Source organism: Orcinus orca, chromosome 11, assembly GCF_937001465.1.
Source record: "Orcinus orca chromosome 11, mOrcOrc1.1, whole genome shotgun sequence".
Lineage (NCBI taxonomy): Eukaryota > Metazoa > Chordata > Mammalia > Artiodactyla > Delphinidae > Orcinus > Orcinus orca.
This window is the reverse complement of record NC_064569.1, coordinates 2,637,497-2,654,193: the sequence shown is the minus strand read 5'-3', so window position 1 is coordinate 2,654,193 and position 16,697 is coordinate 2,637,497. Positions and strand designations below refer to the sequence as shown.

Here is a 16,697-nt window from a genome sequence, read left to right as displayed (position 1 = left end):
GCCTTTCTGTATTTATGAAACAATTCATGTACATAAATGAAATGAGCCATTCTTTCTCTTTTCTTTCTTAGGTCTTTCCCTTCTTGGTTCATTTATTTTCCTTCTTCCTGTTTTTCTTAGTATTTTGTGCTCTCCATTTCTTTGCCTTTTCCAGATTGGTCCTGTGCTTTCATTTCTTTCTGGCTGCCATGTCTGCTTGCTCACCGTTCCTGCTTGTTTCTTTTCCCTAGCTTCTCTTTCTCTTCCTCTTTTCTTTCAGCGTACATTATCTTTGTTCACTTCTCAAGAGAATGTAATTTTGCCACATGCTCTAAGATCCATTATCAAAATTGTTCAGGCTGTGTAACTTAAGTGGGGTATAGCGTTAAGATTTACCATAGTAAATGTTAAAAAAGTCAATCTTAAAAAAATACCTATCACAAGGCAAATCAATATCTTGACAGTACAGAACAGAAATTAATTTTAAAAAGTTAACATTGATATTGTACATATTTATTAAGTACCAACAATGAGTAGCAGCTCTTTCTCTTGACATTTAGGAAAGTTTAACTTCAGGATCCTTTTTTTAAAAAATTCTTTAGTTCTTCAAATTTGAGGATTTAAGGTGGAAGAAAGGCAACTTGCTGTGATTGGTTATATATAAAATATGAATTAGATTTTGGTAGAAGTTGAATGTTAAATTGAGGTTATTGAATTTATCATTGAATTAGCTAGCCAGTGTACCTTTTTGATGGTGCTGAAAATATGCCTGTCACCAAGACGGTTTTAATTATCCAGCGACCTGGAAATTTCCAGTCCATTTTAACGAGAAAAAAAATTATTGGCTTACTTCTTTATTTTCAAATAATTCAGGCAGCTAATTATGCTTATACTTTAAAAGCTGTGTGGATAAAAAGCAGTGACAATAACCTTTCTAATTATCAAGCTACATTCAAAGGCAAATATTTGAATCTTCTGAAAAGACTATGGTGGGAACTCAGCACTTTAGTCCGGTGGAAGTGAAACAGTCCACAGAGCTCTGATGCCAAAAAAACCATATGTGCTGAAGGAGGGTGAACAATGCCTTATCGAGATTCCGCCCCCTGCCCTAATTACACACCAGTGCTGGCAGGAGTGTATTCTTCCTGCACCCACTATAATTACCACACAATCCTAAAATTGTATAACTTTGGTCCAAAAAATGAAGGGTGCAATTTTAAAGTAAAGTGAGACACTGCAATGAGATACAGAGAACTGAGAATGCTAATTAATAGATTATAGTGAGCCGGCAGTGGGCCCTAATTAAACTCTGCATTCATTACACCCTCCATAGCCCTCAGAGGTTGGACATTTTCCACTTTACAAAGAAGATTGGTTTAATAGGATTTACAGTAATTAAACAAATTTCCCCATTTCAGTTTGAGATTGGGGATTTAGACACATTCTAAATGTTTGATCTGATTGGACCACAGAGATCTTGGTCTAGAATCCTATCAAATGAAAAAACACATTTGCTTAGAATTGCCTAATGTGTATGGTTCATTATTAGGAAGTCCTTTTAGAAGATTGTTTCAAAAATAAATATCCAGCTGTTTTTGTTACTGAACTTTCAAGTACTGGTGTTGGAGAAATGGAACAATATATGTTTTAACAGGAAAAGGGTTTTCTTTTTCTTTTTTAAAATTGAGAATGAGAAAGTCTTTTTTTTTTTTTTTTTTTTTTTTTGTGGTACGCGGGCCTCCCACTGTTGTGGCCTCTCCCGTTGCGGAGCAACAGGCTCCGGACGCGCAGGCTCAGCGGCCATAGCTCACGGGCGCAGCCGCTCCGCGGCATGTGGGATCTTCCCGGACCGGGGCACGAAGCCTGTCCCCTGCATCGGCAGGCGGACTCTCAACCACTGCGCCACCAGGGAAGCCCGAGGAAGGCTTTTGGTGTGTTTACTTGATGAAGAATAAAAGTCCAGCTGTGAGCTTGGTTAATTGCAAAGCAAAGGCTTTGGATGATTTATATTTTTAAATTTTATTCTAACCGGCATCTAGTAAAGATACTGTCATACTTCTTTTTGGTTATTATGCCTTGTAATATTCCTGTATGTTTAGTTGGAAGCTTATTTTTAAAATAATTATTTTAAACCACTTTCATTGGAATTTTGTGTGATCAGAGTACCTTTAAAAAACTATTACAGTATGGCAAGTGAGTTTAATGTTTTGCTTTTTGTATTTTTTTGCTCTTGGAGTTTGATTTTATTTAGGATTCTGATTTTTTGATTTTATTTATTTAGGGATCAAGAGAATTTGAAGTTCAGAAATTAAAAAAGAGACTTGCTCTCTGTAAATCTTTGTTTTGTCATTTGTTCTCACTGTTTGGACACTCGTGACTGTTAACATTTTAATAATTTTAGGTTGTACCTTGATTTGTTACATGGTGAAAGCCATTATTATTTGAATTTAAATAAACTTTTTCATGAGGTTGCTAATTGTTTCACTGTCATTTAGCGTCTGATTTCAAAATCTGGGATCTCTGTCTTGGACTATTTAACTTTTCTTTTTGATAATCCCGTTTTAACACAGAGATGAATTATGAATGATTATTCAGAGTATTGTGGATAAATCGGTATTCTAGTCTCTTTTCCAGATAGATTTGATCTTTTCTGGCGTTCCAGAAATGGCATGTGTTAGAGGCACTGTGGAGAATGTCCTGAGAAAATTAAGTCAAATGTGAGATAGATATGCTCCTTTTGGGGAGTTAACAGTCATTTTGAGAAGCAAAATTTGTTCATATGTGGCTTATAGAAATATAAGCTACCCGTCCATTGGATTTTTCATGTGCGAAGGTATATAAATGCGTGTGGGAAATTGGCTTCTTGTAGAGCTGGTAAATTTGCTTACCTGGGATGTAGTGGAGTATTATGGAAAATGATCCAGTGAATCTAATAAAAACTGTTGTACAAATACCTGACAGGGCTTATTTGTGAGGAAATAAGAGAAGTTGCCAGAGGATTGCAGTCTCTTTTTCCCCTCTGTTACATTTTGCAGTGTGGTCTAGTGTGTGATTTCATCTCAGTGATAGAATTGGTTTTATGGGTTTGCTAATTTACAGAATCTATGAAGATAGCAGCTTAGATATGAGTTGGGAAACCCATTTTTTATTCTTTCGTGCAAAAGAAACCAGAAAATGAACTTGCTTTTTTTAGTTACACTAATATTGATCAAGGGAGGTCATAGTTCCATTTTACTTTTTAAAATCATGCTGCCCCTGGAACTTGCTATCATGTAGCAGTGCTCTATTTGCCCGGAAGAGTATTGGAGGGGCCTGGAAACCATGCTTTATAACAAGTGGTTATGGGGACTCTAAAGGAGAGACGTGTGGCATTTTAGTTATACTCGTGTTTTGACGGGCAGCCATGAAGAGGAAAGTTTTTTCCCTTTCTTTCTTCTTTGGTATTTTTTTTGGAAAGCCAGTACTGGAAAAATGAGTACAGATATGAAGGTTTTACGTTCTGGCTCCATGGAGGAATGTATTTTCTAACAAAGCTATATCCGTTTGATGCAAGAGTCAGTTTCACAGTCCAGTGCTTGACCGTCACTGGAATTGGTTCCTGGGAGGCCCGATGCCTCAGACAGCTGTGTGGGTGCTCCTGGCCTTTCAGCTCTGCAGGGTGCCTGCAGTGACTTCTCCGGCAGCCATTTAAAGAGTTCCCCCTCCTCTCACCTTCTTTTGCCGCTCCTGGCCTAGCTTCCTCCCTCTCTCCCTTTATGACAACTTTATTGAGGTATAATTTAATTCATCCTTTAAAAGTGTGTAACTTTTTTCTTCCTTAATCTGACTTATTCAAAGAAGAATTTGAAGAAAGTAACAGGAAGTTAGTTGCCCTAGGGTGTTCTCGAACAAGGGAATGAATGACATAACCAAAAAAATTGTTTAGGAGCAGCTTTTATTGCTCGTCTGCAGAGCAGATTGAAGGAAGGCAGGCAGGGAAAGCGAATGAGTTCATTGCAGGAGGCCTGGATTTATTTGGGTAAAAGGAATGGGGAAGGAGGTGCACATCCACGAAGTATTTTCAAAGAGATATTTGGATATAGACTGTGATGGCAAGAGAGAAGACTGTGATGAACTGTGGTACTGAGACTGAGGAAATGTTTTTGCCATTGATGATAAATGGTTAGAGATTAGAAGGTAGAACTAGATTAAGGGTAAGAAATGGTGAATTTAGTTTTCATTATTTGAGGAGAAGTTTTTCGTAAGCATTTGCAGATAAGAGACTAGTGACTGTGACCTCAGGTACAGGCACAGGGATGTTGTTATATGTTTGCTTGTTAATGTTGGAAATTGTACTGATCTAGTTAGTTCAGTCCCCAAGCTGAATGTCCCGGCTTGTGGGAGTTAGGAGTGGAGAGGAAGAGAGAAGCCATTTAACGGCACATGTTTTATGTATGGTTTCTCACCCGCTGTGTCTGTGTCTTGGTCTCCTGTCTTTCTTGTGGTATTTCTCTTTGACGGTAGATAACTTGAGTGACTCTCTCGATTACTGAAAGTCACTCTTCATTTAGAAAGGTGAATGTTTATATTCCTGTCATGACGAACTTTTGCTAATAGACGTCCTTTATTTTGTTTTAGTTAACAAGTTCATTGAAATCAGGTACCTCTGCATGATGAATTTGGAGTAAATTCGTCAAAAAGAGAAGTACTGTGGAAATGTGCTTTCAGCAAGAAAATGATTAACTTCATATTGAAAGTGTTCTGTTCTTCCCTAAGGACAAGATTAGAAATCTTTTATGAACTGTTTCTTCTCACTTTTTGTGCTGCCATGTGCATCTCCAAAAACATTTATTTTTCCTTCTGGAGTTGGAAAGCTAGTCTTTAACATAAATGTGTTCCTTTTATTTTTCCATATTATCAGCAGTAATGCTTACTGAAACTACCTCCCTTTCTGTTTGTTCTGGCAGTCTTTCCTACCTAATAGGCTCATGGTAAGTTCTGTTGCATTTTGACAATTGGTGGAGAATACTTGGTTGAAATGACACCTGTCCAGCTTAATTTCATCTGTGGACCTTGTAGATTGAGAAGGTGAGAAACAATTCAGCCTTGATGCGCATACTGTACCATCCCTAGCTGTGGCTAGTGGCTCATATACTTCCAGAGCATGTGATATGCGGGACCTATTTTGCTTTGAAACCACCCTTGGAACTGTTCTGATTTTGGAGGAGCCCTCAGGCACTCAGGTATGGTCTCCTTTAGCATCAGTTCTCAAACTGGCCTCAGGATGCGGTACACTTGTAAAAATTATTAAGGAACTTCAAGTAGCTTTTGTTGATGTAGGTGTTTATCTATCAATATTTGCCATATTGGAGACTAAAATAGAAATTCAAAAAAATATTTACTGATATATTTAAAAATAATGAACACATTAAATGTTAACATAAATAACATTTTTAATGAAAAATAGCTTTGCAAGTCTAATGTCTGGCTTAATAGATGACAGCTAACTGTCATATCTGTTTCTGCTTTCAGTGGTCTGTTGCAGTTTGTTGTTTGGATTGAAGTATATGAAGAAACTCAGGCTTCATATAAATTAGTTGGAAAAGGCAGGGGTATTTTATTTTATTATTTATTTATAATATTTATTTATTTATTTTTGGCTGCATTGGGTCTTCGTTGCTGCGCGCGGGCTTTTCTCTAGTGGCGGTGAGCGGGGGCTACTCTTCGTTGTGGTGTGCGGGCTTCGCATTGCGGTGGTTTCTCATTGCAGTGGCTTCTCTTGTTGTGGAGCACAGGCTCTAGGCCCGTGGGCTTCAGTAGTTGTGGCTCACGGGCTCCAGAGCGCAGGCTCAGTAGTTGTGATGCACGGGCTTAGTTGTTCCATGGCATGTGGGATCTTCCCGGGCCAGGGCTCGAACCTGTGTCCCCTGCATTGGCAGTCGGATTCTTAACCACTGTGCCACCAGGAAAGCCCCGGCAAGAGTATTTTAAAAGCCTTTTCAGATAATTGTGGATATATATATATTTTTTTAAATTTATTTTTGGCTGCATTGGGTCTTCGTTGCTGCACGTGGGCTTTCTCTAGTTGTGGCGAGCAGGGGCTGCTCTTCGTTGCAGTGTGCGGGCTTCTGTTGTGGTGGCTTCTCTTGTTGCAGAGCACGGGCTCTAGGCACACAGGCTACAGTAGTTGCGGCACGTGGGCTTCAGCAGTTGTGGCTCGCGGGCTCTAGAGTGCAGGCTCAGTGCAGGCTCAACTAGGCACACAGGCTTAGTTGCTCCGTGGCATGTGGGATCTTCCTGGACCAGGGCTCGAACCTGTGTCCCCTGCATCGGCAGGCAGATTCTTAACCACTGTGCCACCAGGGAAGCCTGTGGATATGTTTTGAAACCACACCAAAATTTGACAAGTGGTAGTTTTTATTTTTAATGCTTTATTGAGGTATGATTTACGTGCCATAAGGTTCATCCATTTTAAGTGTACAATTCAATTAATTTTTTTAGTAAATTTACTGCAAGGTGTGCAATCAAAACCATAATGTAATTTTAGAACATTTTCATCAGTGAGTGGTAGTTTCTTACAGTTAGTGCAGTGTGGAATCTGAAATCCTATCAGTGACTTTTCCATACTTTGTTACATTAAAATAAATTGGTCTGTCTTGCGCTTTGAACAGATCTTTTACATGTAGAGGACATACATGAATAATACATATGCCTTCTCCCGCTTTTGTAACACTGTGTATTGGTCATTTGGAAAATATTGGTTCATTGAGTTATGTAGGTCTTCCAAATGTCGGCACATTTCATTAGACAGATTAAAAAAATTCTTTCGTTAATAACACGTCTTATTTCATCAGAAGAGTCTTCAAGTATTGGTAAGCTCACCAGGCAGGAGATACAAGTTTTCCAAAATTCTGAGTTTTCCTTGAAACTCGGATTTTATCATTGGCAAGAAGTATTGCCAGTTATTGTCTTTGAGTTGACAGGTTAGTTTAAATTTTGAGAAAAATTTATCCGTATACCTGAGTCTGAATAATCATTGGTTTTGAGTTCAGTCTTTTAAAATGGTGCTCATTGAGACAGCCATTGTATTTCAGTGTGCAGCAGAAGTGCTTTATGCCTCTGAGAAAGAGAGACCTGAATGATGTGACTCTTGGGGGTGAAATGTTCCAGGCAGAAGGGACTACAAGTCTAAAGGCCTTACTGGGGTCTTCTGACTCTGGTAAGAGGTTGCCACTAAGGGTCTTGATTAGTTTATTCTTTAGCTATAATACCCCTCTTCTCTTATCTGTTGTGTTGTAATAAAACGTCGTGGTCTTTGACATCAGCAAGGCTTTTGCTTCTTCGCCATGGTTTAGGAAATTTTACTATTTCTTCAGTAATAGTAAATAATGGGAAAAGACTGGATAAAACCTAATACCAAAATTCAGCCCAGACAGTATTAAATAATAGAAAGCTTTGCTGTTTTAGAAAGCTGGAAAAGTGCTTCTTCAAAGTTTTGGAATGAATTTATCCATGTGCATTGAATGAAACTTCCTGCTTTGAGATCTATCCTTAATCGTTTTGGTTGTGCGTTCTCAGATATAAACTGTGGTTAGAGATGCCACCCTTTTTCTGGCAAGCTTGTGAAAGTGTTCATCTGTTTTTATTTTATTTTATTTTATTTTTATTTTTTTGCGGTATGCGGGCCTCTCACTGTTGTGGCCTCTCCCGTTGCGGCCATGGCTCACGGGCCCAGCCGCTCCGCGGCATGTGGGATCTTCCCAGACCGGGGCATGAACCGGCGTCCCCTGCATCGGCAGGCAGATTCTCAACCACTGCGCCACCAGGGAAGGCCCCATCTGTTTTTAAATACTAGTTTTAATGTTTAATATTTAATATTGTTGACTTAACAAATATTGAACACCCCCTTTGTATTATTGTATTTTTCTGCTGAACTGACCTTAAACTAGAAATAAAGCTGAAAGCAATGTGAAAACTATTAAGGTGGTAAATTGCTTTCCTGAATTTTTGGACTCCTGAATTAACATTCACATTAAAGTGTCTTAGTGATTTAGAGGATCTATGTAAAGAATACTTACATTTTCTCTTGGATTGTTCTTTTCACACTGTATCTTATTTTGTAGGGTATAATGAATAGGAGGATAATAGACTTCTAGAAATACATAGTGTACCCCTTAGTAGAAACATCAGTGAAAGGAATAGCAACAAGTTGAAAAAGGTCAAAAGATCCAATGTTTTCTTCTTGTTGCTGCTTGTTAATGGCATATATTTTTCTGTCATTAGAGAGGTGCCTTGGGTGGGCTGTCTTAGCCAGTAGTTATAGTTGTCTAAGCAGTAAATATTCTCCTTATGGAATGCTTTGCAGTAAGGATTCCTCTTTGTCTCATCAGTTACCCAGTTTTTACTGTGAAGAAACTAAAAAAAGGAAAAGGATATATCGATCAATTTTTGGTTTTAATTGTGATTTTTAAATTTGTTCACTCTCTGGGATCCATTTAATATCCATAACCTTAAATAAAGGAGGACTTAAATTCTTCAAGAACTACTGCATACTTTAAAAATTGACTTGTGAGCAGTGCTTGAACATTATAATTTGTTGCCCTGAAAATGAGAGCAAATCATCAAGAATTCCTTGACAGTGGGAATCTGTATTACTATTGCTTAACTATTAGAAAGTATTGTAAAATTCTGAAGGAGAGCTCAATTTTAAAGACTAAGAATATTGGCAGGCAATGCATTTTAAGCCATTCTCATGGAAAATTTTATGTAACTTTTTAATTACCTAGTTTGTGCTTGAGGAATACCCATTAAACTTAAAATAGGGAGCTGTTGTTGAGTGCAGAGCCCACGATATGTGCTGGTTTCTGCTAAAGTTACCTTGTGAATGTTTAGGCCTATTATTTTGTATGTTTCATCTTGATTTGGTTTTTAAATTCTCTGAACGGTAAAAGAAAAGAGAAAATATGTATTTTTATTTTCTGATACTGCAGCATAAGATATGATGAGAGGTTGTCACCCACTGGTTTATCACACAATACATTTTTTTGCCTTAGAGCAGGGATTTGGACAAGTTAATCTCTTAAATTTTCCTCTGTGCTGTAAAATTTTGTGATGAAGAACTGTGTCCTTAAAAGCATAACTGAGAAATATTTTTTTCAGGTTAAGTTTCTTTTTTTTTTTTTTTTTTTTTTTTGCGGTACGCGGGCCTCTCACTGTTGTGGCCTCTCACAGTTGTGGCCTCTCCCGTTGCGGAGCACAGGCTCCGGACGCGCAGGCTCAGTGGCCGCTCCTCGGCATGTGGGATCTTCCTGGACCGGGGCACAAACCCGTGTTTCCTGCATCGGCAGGCGGACTCTCAACCACTGCGCCACCAGGGAAGCCCCAGTTTCTTCATTATTTATATTGAGTTCTCCTTCTGTGTTTTGTGAAATCTGGGAAGAGATATGTGTCTGTAATTCAGGTATTTTCATTGTCAAAAAAATATAAATAATGGTATGTTATAGATGACTTACATACCATCTGTAAAGACTTTTGGACTGGTATTTATATATATTATTCTTTGTACACCAGTATCATTCCTGTTGTTGGTCTGAGATAATGGTATTAAAATGAAAGCAAATCTGCTTTGATTAGCTGTTCACAGATACATCTTTGTTTAAGCGTAGTATTTTTGTTTATTTATTTTTACACAGCTGCTCTGTTTACATTATAAATGTCCTACAGCATTCACTCTATTTCAAAGAAAAACATTTTTTGGGGAGCTAAGTGAAAACTGTTGTTGTGTAGGGTATAAAATCTACTGAGAAAGTAGAAGAATATATTCAGAAAACGTTCTTAGTTTTAATTATCTTTCATAGATTTGATAATCTGAGTAATGGGTAATTTATTCTATGAGCCACATGGCTTTTCATGGGCATAGGCACTTAGCATAGGTGCCACATTCTTAGGAGAGAAGCATACTTAATGAGTTCCAACCTTTCCTATCCTGTAATTTCATGAGGTATATTTCTTGTTTCTCTGAGAAAACATGCTACCCATGGTACAGAGCATTTTCAAGAAACGAAGCAGTCAAAAGAGAATCTACTTAAATGGTAGTGGCTAGATTCCTGACTTTCTCTTGGTATTTTTGGTGATAGGTACTTGTTGTTCTCAGTTATTGGAAAGTTTTGGGAACATTGGCAGGAAGCATAATTTGGGTGCAGAAGGCAGTTTTTGGATTTAGGGTAGAGAAGGCCCAGGATTCCTAGATACCCTGAAATGCTTAGGATAGCCCTGCATTGAAAAATTCTCCCTTATTCCATATGATTTTCAAACGTCTTGCCAAAAATTTGTATAGATGAGAAATCTGTTTATAATGACCTGAGCCTAGATCCTAACTATATACATAAATATGCATGAATACATTAGCATCGTTTTGAATAGCTGTAGTGTACATTGAATTTTCTAGCATTGGGACTACCGTGTAAGTTGATGGAAGATCGTAACTTTGTTTTGTTTGGAACTTTATGTAGAGTTTTTATTATTTTAGAGAATGACGTAAGCAGCAACATTGCATTGTTGACCAATGCATCCACCAAACAGCCTCTCTCTGCACATGCCCATGTCAGCATTTCACATGTTAAAATACATGTTATTTTATTATAAAACTCCTTATCTTTCTTTCACAGAGCATTATATTAATATTTTTGGATTTCATGTGAGGGTAGGCTTATTATCTATGAATTTTATTTTAAGATAGTAAAGGGCACATTACAAAATACTTGTTATAAGAAGGGGAAGGGTGGCCTTGGGTCTGATGAGCTTGGGAGTCACTGGTGTAGTGGATAGGACACTGATTCTAAAAAAGGAGACTTGCATTCTCATTTTGATCCTGGCTCTGCCAGTCAGTAGTAACTAGGTGTGTGACCATGGGTACATGGTTTAATCTTTTTGGACCCGTTTTCTCATCTGTAAACCCTAGAGGGTTGGACAAGGTGGTCTCTAGAGATTCTTTCTTACTTCTACAGTTTTTTGATTTAAAAAAAAAACTTATTTATTTGGCTGTGCCGGGTCTTGGTTGCGGCACGTGGGATCTTCGTTGCCACGTGCAGGATCTTCGTTGTGGCATGTGGGAACTTCAGTTGCGGCATGCGGGATCTAGTTCCCTGACCAGGGATGGAACCCAGGCCCCCTGCATTGGGAGTGCGGAGTCTTAACTGCTGGACCACCAGGGAAGTCCCACCAGTTATCTGATTTGTTTTTGTCAGTTTTCCTAATGGAATTCTCTCTAAGAATCTCTTCACTTTGATTTAATGCCCTGGTTCAAGACTGATTCACATAACCAAGGTAGGCCCTTCTGGGAATGAGAAATACTTGACTGTTGATGTCCTTTCCAAGGTAGGCAGCATAAAATCAGTGCTTGCATATAAAGAGCAAAGAGCTTTCTTGTGAGTTTCATCAGTTGTCACATGGAGAAAATGCTTTTTTGATTGTTGTGATAATTAAATGAGATTAAGGGAGATAATATGTATAAAATTATGGACAAGACTAAATGCCATAATAGGTATACAGAGCAATCAGTGTCAATTGGAACCAAGTCTCGTATTTCATAAATACAAAGCATGTTGTAGAACATTTTTTGAAGTGTGAGATGTATCTTATAATCTGCTCTGAGGAGGGAAGCAGTAGCATGGGACCTATACAGTTTTTCTAGAAAGTGGGTCACAATGGATAATAAGTTTCATTTGGATAACTAATTATTACCAGTGTAGCCTTAATATTCCTGAAGGAGTTACCAGGACCTTTGAGTAGGGTAATTAGCTCTCAGGATTTTCAGTTACAGTCTTACCCATTATTTAACATTTTTATTTCCACAATGACTCATCCATGAATTATAGAGTGCTTTCCCAAAAGGAATGTAATATTGCTGGAAATGGTTTTTTTACTGCTCTGTTTTATCTCTGTGGTAAGGAGTTTCTGGCTAGTTAGTTGGACCCAAAATGCTCTGTAAATAATTTAAACTATGTGACTTTGTATAAAGAAGACTTAACCTTTACAAAACAGTGGAGAATTCTTGAGGATGGACAACACAGAATATATTTACTTGTGTTTATTTAAAACTATTTATTTCTGCGTTGTTACTTTTTTCTAGCTGAAATTTTTATATAAATATTAATATATGTCACTAAAAAGTGCTCTTTGCTCACATTATCTCTTATTACTTCACTGCCATTAAAAATGTAGCGTTACATGTGGTGTTCTCTTTGGTTTTTATATATCATCTACTGTACCTTTAAAAATAGTGTAGTAGATTTGTCAGTGAAAATTAAGTCTTACAGTGACACTGTTGTCAAATACATCTCTGAGTACCTCCTGTAGAAACCCAATGAACATGTTAATAACTACTTTTATAGAGCATTTACAAATGCCATACTAGATTCTTTCATATGTTATTTTCTAATTCTAACAAAAATCCTGTAGGGAAGTGATACTGTCCTCATTTATAGGTGAAGAAACTAAAAATCAAGAGAGTAATCTGTTCACATCTCGTATCTGGGAAGTGACAGATCTTGGTCTTTCTGGTTACAAAGCCAAATAAAATGTCATTGTGGCATTTTCAACTAAGAACAACTGAGTGAAATGCAGATACTTGTTTAAAATATTTATTGAAAAATTAACATGTACATAGTCATTTATTAAATGTGAATATTTTAGTTGGAGGAGGAAATATAAGAAGGGAAGTATCATAGGATCCAAATGCTTCTGGGAAGGAGTCAACGTTAAGTTAAGAGAAAGGGCCGAGAAAAGAGATTCAGGTGAACAGCTTAGCAGATGGTAAAGTTGTAATTTGGTTAGTTTAACTATCAGCAGGTGTCAGTGACACATATCACTACTTCTCTTTGTTTTGATTAGGCAGAAAGCTTTAGGTTAATGATTCCTAGACTTGGAGTTCACACACCAGTAAAATAAGAAATAAACAACAACAACCACCCCCCCCACGCCCCCCAAAAAAGTAAGGGGGTGGACCTGGCATGGGATTGTCAAGTAAAGACAATTAAAAAAAGATAAATGACCTCATACTCTTAGTATCATTTTATAAGAGGAAAAACACTGTAACACCAAAGGAGTTGGAATCGCATAATTACAGAGTAAAGAACAGTCCTTACCAAGAAAATATAGCTTTTAAGTTTACAGTGACGATTTTATTAAGGATTGGTGGAAACTTGGTCACGGACTGGCATTTAAGATGCATTGATTTACAGCAGGGGTTTTATGTTACAGTCTGTGGGCCAAATCATGTCCAGAGGATTCATACATCCCCTGCAAGCTAAGAATGGTTTTACCTTTTTAAATGATTGAAAAAAAATGAAAAGAAGAGTAGTCTTTGTGAATGTGACAATTACATGAAATCCAGACTTCAGCGTCCATACATAAAGTTTGATTGGAACATAGGCATACTTATTTATTTGTGTATTGTCTATGTCTGCTTTCCCACTGCAACAGTATAGTTAAGTATTTGTGACAGAGTCCATATGGTCCTTTAAACCTGAAATATTTAATCTGGCCCTTTACAGAGAAAGTTTGCTGACATCTGGTTTAGACAACAGAATAAGTAGTGATAACTAACGTCTACTACTACTCAAAGCAGTAATAGCTTGTATAGTGTTTGCTAAGAAGCAGGCCCCATTTTATGTGCTCTGCCTATATTATTAATCATCATAACGATCTTATGGAGGTAGGTACTGTTATTTTTATTTTACTGATATGGAAACAGAGGCTTAGAGAGAATACGTAACTTGCCCGAGGTCACAGAGCAGGTAAGTGGCAGAGGCAGGATTCAAGCCCAGAAGTTGAGCTCCACGTCTGTGCTCCTTCCTACTGTACTAGATGGTCAGGAAGAAGAAACAAATAGGACACTGCAGGACACTAAGTGCATTCTTCACATTCTTCCCAAAAGAGGGAAGTAGCCTTATGCTGTAGTTGCTCAAAATGTTATTGAGGAGTAGAATGAAGAAATCAACATTGATTGCTTCATGATTCCTGAACTTTTTTGTTCGTTGGACTCTGTAGATTTTTCCCAGAGGTTTGTTGATTGAGATGATCTACTTCTTGATGTCCTCCTTATTGAACTTTTGAGATAGTGAAGGTCATTTCTGGACCGTATTGTCTAATTTTTGGTATAATTAGAATAATAACTATTACCTTGGTAGAGAGTAACTGTGTTCTTCGCCGTCATCATAAACATTTATTATTTTGTTCTTAAGGAGCAGAAGGTATACCTCCCAAGTCGATTATATTAAAAATTGAACTTTTGTTGACGCAAACAGATGAGTTTTAATTAGAAAATGTAATGGCGTTTTAAAGAAAAGAATAAATATGGCTTTGTATGCCAAAGTCTGAAAAAAATTGAATCACCAGTAGTTGGATATTTAGATGAATCTATTCTAGAGGAAATCACTGTCTTCCTTTTAGGGAAGAAGGCTCTGAGGGGAGGAAGTGAGGTTTCAAAAACCACTAGAATGAGGGAAGGAATGTTAGCAAGTGAGGGACTAAACTGGACTTAGTGTGACCAATTATAATTTCACAAATATTGTATCGTATTCAGAAACAGCTTTTATACATTCTGACGACAGTATAAAATGCAGCTTTCAGTAAATAGAGGCCTAGTGGCTACACTTTATCTGAATTAAACATCACCTGTATTTTGAGATTTAAAAATGATGGTAACTGATACTCACTGTTGGGATCCTTTGAAGCCTAGAAGCCTAGAAGCCTACTGTGTCTGAAACCAATTTTAGTGGGTTTAGGACCGTAGAGAAGATAGGCCTGACACTTCAGTAAGGTTATTTTTTCGAATCTTTGAAGTTGCCCAAAGAGTTTACCTTTTTAAAGGTGGAGCCCAAAGCAGGAGCTCCTGTGTTCTGCAGGGCTGGGGCGTGGCTAGGGTGGCTGGAGGGCTAGGTGAAGGGTGGGGCAAGTCAAAGGTGATTTTTGACTTGGGTTCACTTTTACTCTCCTGTTCGGAAAGTTGCTCTCCTTTTTCATGTTGGGCCAGTGTTTATAGGCTAGAAATACAGCGCAGATAAAACTGCCAGTCCTTTTTATACTAGAGCAAATGGAAGTTGTCCAGGTGTTGACTTGTTCTGATTTTTACGTGTGTGTGATTTCCATCTACTATATTGTTGCTCTTCCTCATAGCAAGGCAAGAGTTAACAGTGTTGGTAGAATTGAACTGTGTTGGTAGATTTTTCTTCTTCTTACCCATTCCATCCATAATTTGACACTAATAATTTTGAAAACTGTTGCTTATTACAAGAGTTAGCTGGAATTAAAATCTAAGACTTGACCCTGCCCCGGTTGAGGTGGCATGTTTTAGTCCTTGATAGCTACTGCCACCTCCTTCTCTTGTGACAGATGGCTTCCCCTCCTGGTTGTAATCCACTGCTGACTTTTTTTCAAAGAATGGATGCCATGTGTTTCCCATTTTGGCTATGATTTTTTTCTGCCCACTCACTGGCTTCAGAGGAACTTGAAATTGGATGTACTTGCTGTTGGCATTTATGGCAGGAAGTGGATACAACTGTGACTCTCTTTACCAGGTTTTCATTTATTAGAAGAATTGTAGCTTCCTAAAATTAAACGTCATTTCTTTGTCACACCAAGAGTAAAATGAATGTTATTACTTTTATTAAGAGTATACTTTTCGGGGCTTCCCTGGTGGCGCAGTGGTTGAGAGTCCGCCTGCCGATGCAGGGGACACGGGTTCGTGCCCCGGTCCGGGAAGATCCCACATGCCGCGGGGCGGCTGGGCCCGTGAGCCATGGCCGCTGAGCCTGCGCATCCGGAGCCTGTGCTCCGCAACGGGAGAGGCCACAACGGTGAGAGGCCCGGATACCGCAAAAAAAAAAAAAAAAAAAAAAAAAAAGAGTATACTTTTCACTTGATGTTGTATAGTAAATTTTTTTGTGGCATATTTATTACAAAATAGGTTTTAAAATCTGAGTTCCACATACTCAAAAGATTTACAGTATATTAGACTGCAGTCTGCCCAGGATGTTGAATTAATAGATCTAATTTTACTGAGTATAATGAAGATGGAAGGGATTTGTATCACAGATGCTCCAAAAACAATTGAAATTGTTTGTGCTGTATGGTATTGAACTTTGAACTTGTATTTAAATATGCTTTGAACTTATATTTAAATATTAGTGTTGGGACTTGGAATTTTTGTCCTCAGAAGTCTCTGTCGTGTCAGTCTCCTGTATCTGGCTAAGTGAATCTCACGCAGTAATGGCAAGAGCGTTGCCCACCCATGGCAGACAGCTTCTAAGCCTGTCCTGGTAACCTTGCTAGCTGAACCCAGCTCCGTGGTTCTCAACCTTGGCTGCCTGTTGGCATCACCTGAAAGCCTAAGGGGGTGGGGGAGAGATGCCTGGTCTCACCTTCGCCCCCGGAGATTCTGATTTAATTGGGGCTGGGTGCGGCCTCCATGTGGGGAGTTTTAAAAGCCCCCCAGGTAATGCTAATGTGCTGTCAAGGTGGAGAACCACTGGCTACTACTAATGGATAAGAGTTGCTAGGTGAACTGAAACCTGTTCTCAGTCCTCTGTCTAGTGGGGTGACTTATTTCCAAGCTACAATAAACAAGTAGTTAAAAACAACTTCAATTTGAATGGATAGAGAATGCTTATCATTGGAAACTGAGAGCACAAATATAACCTGGGGTGATTAGATTATGTCAATATTTTGTGACATTTCAA

At 38.2% G+C, this 16,697-nt stretch overlaps 1 protein-coding gene across 12 annotated transcripts in view; it reads left to right on the top strand.

Moving 5' to 3' along the window:
- Positions 1-16,697, top strand: part of ERC1 (ELKS/RAB6-interacting/CAST family member 1) — a 393,839-nt gene that overhangs the window by 34,521 nt on the left and 342,621 nt on the right. The window lies entirely within an intron of this gene.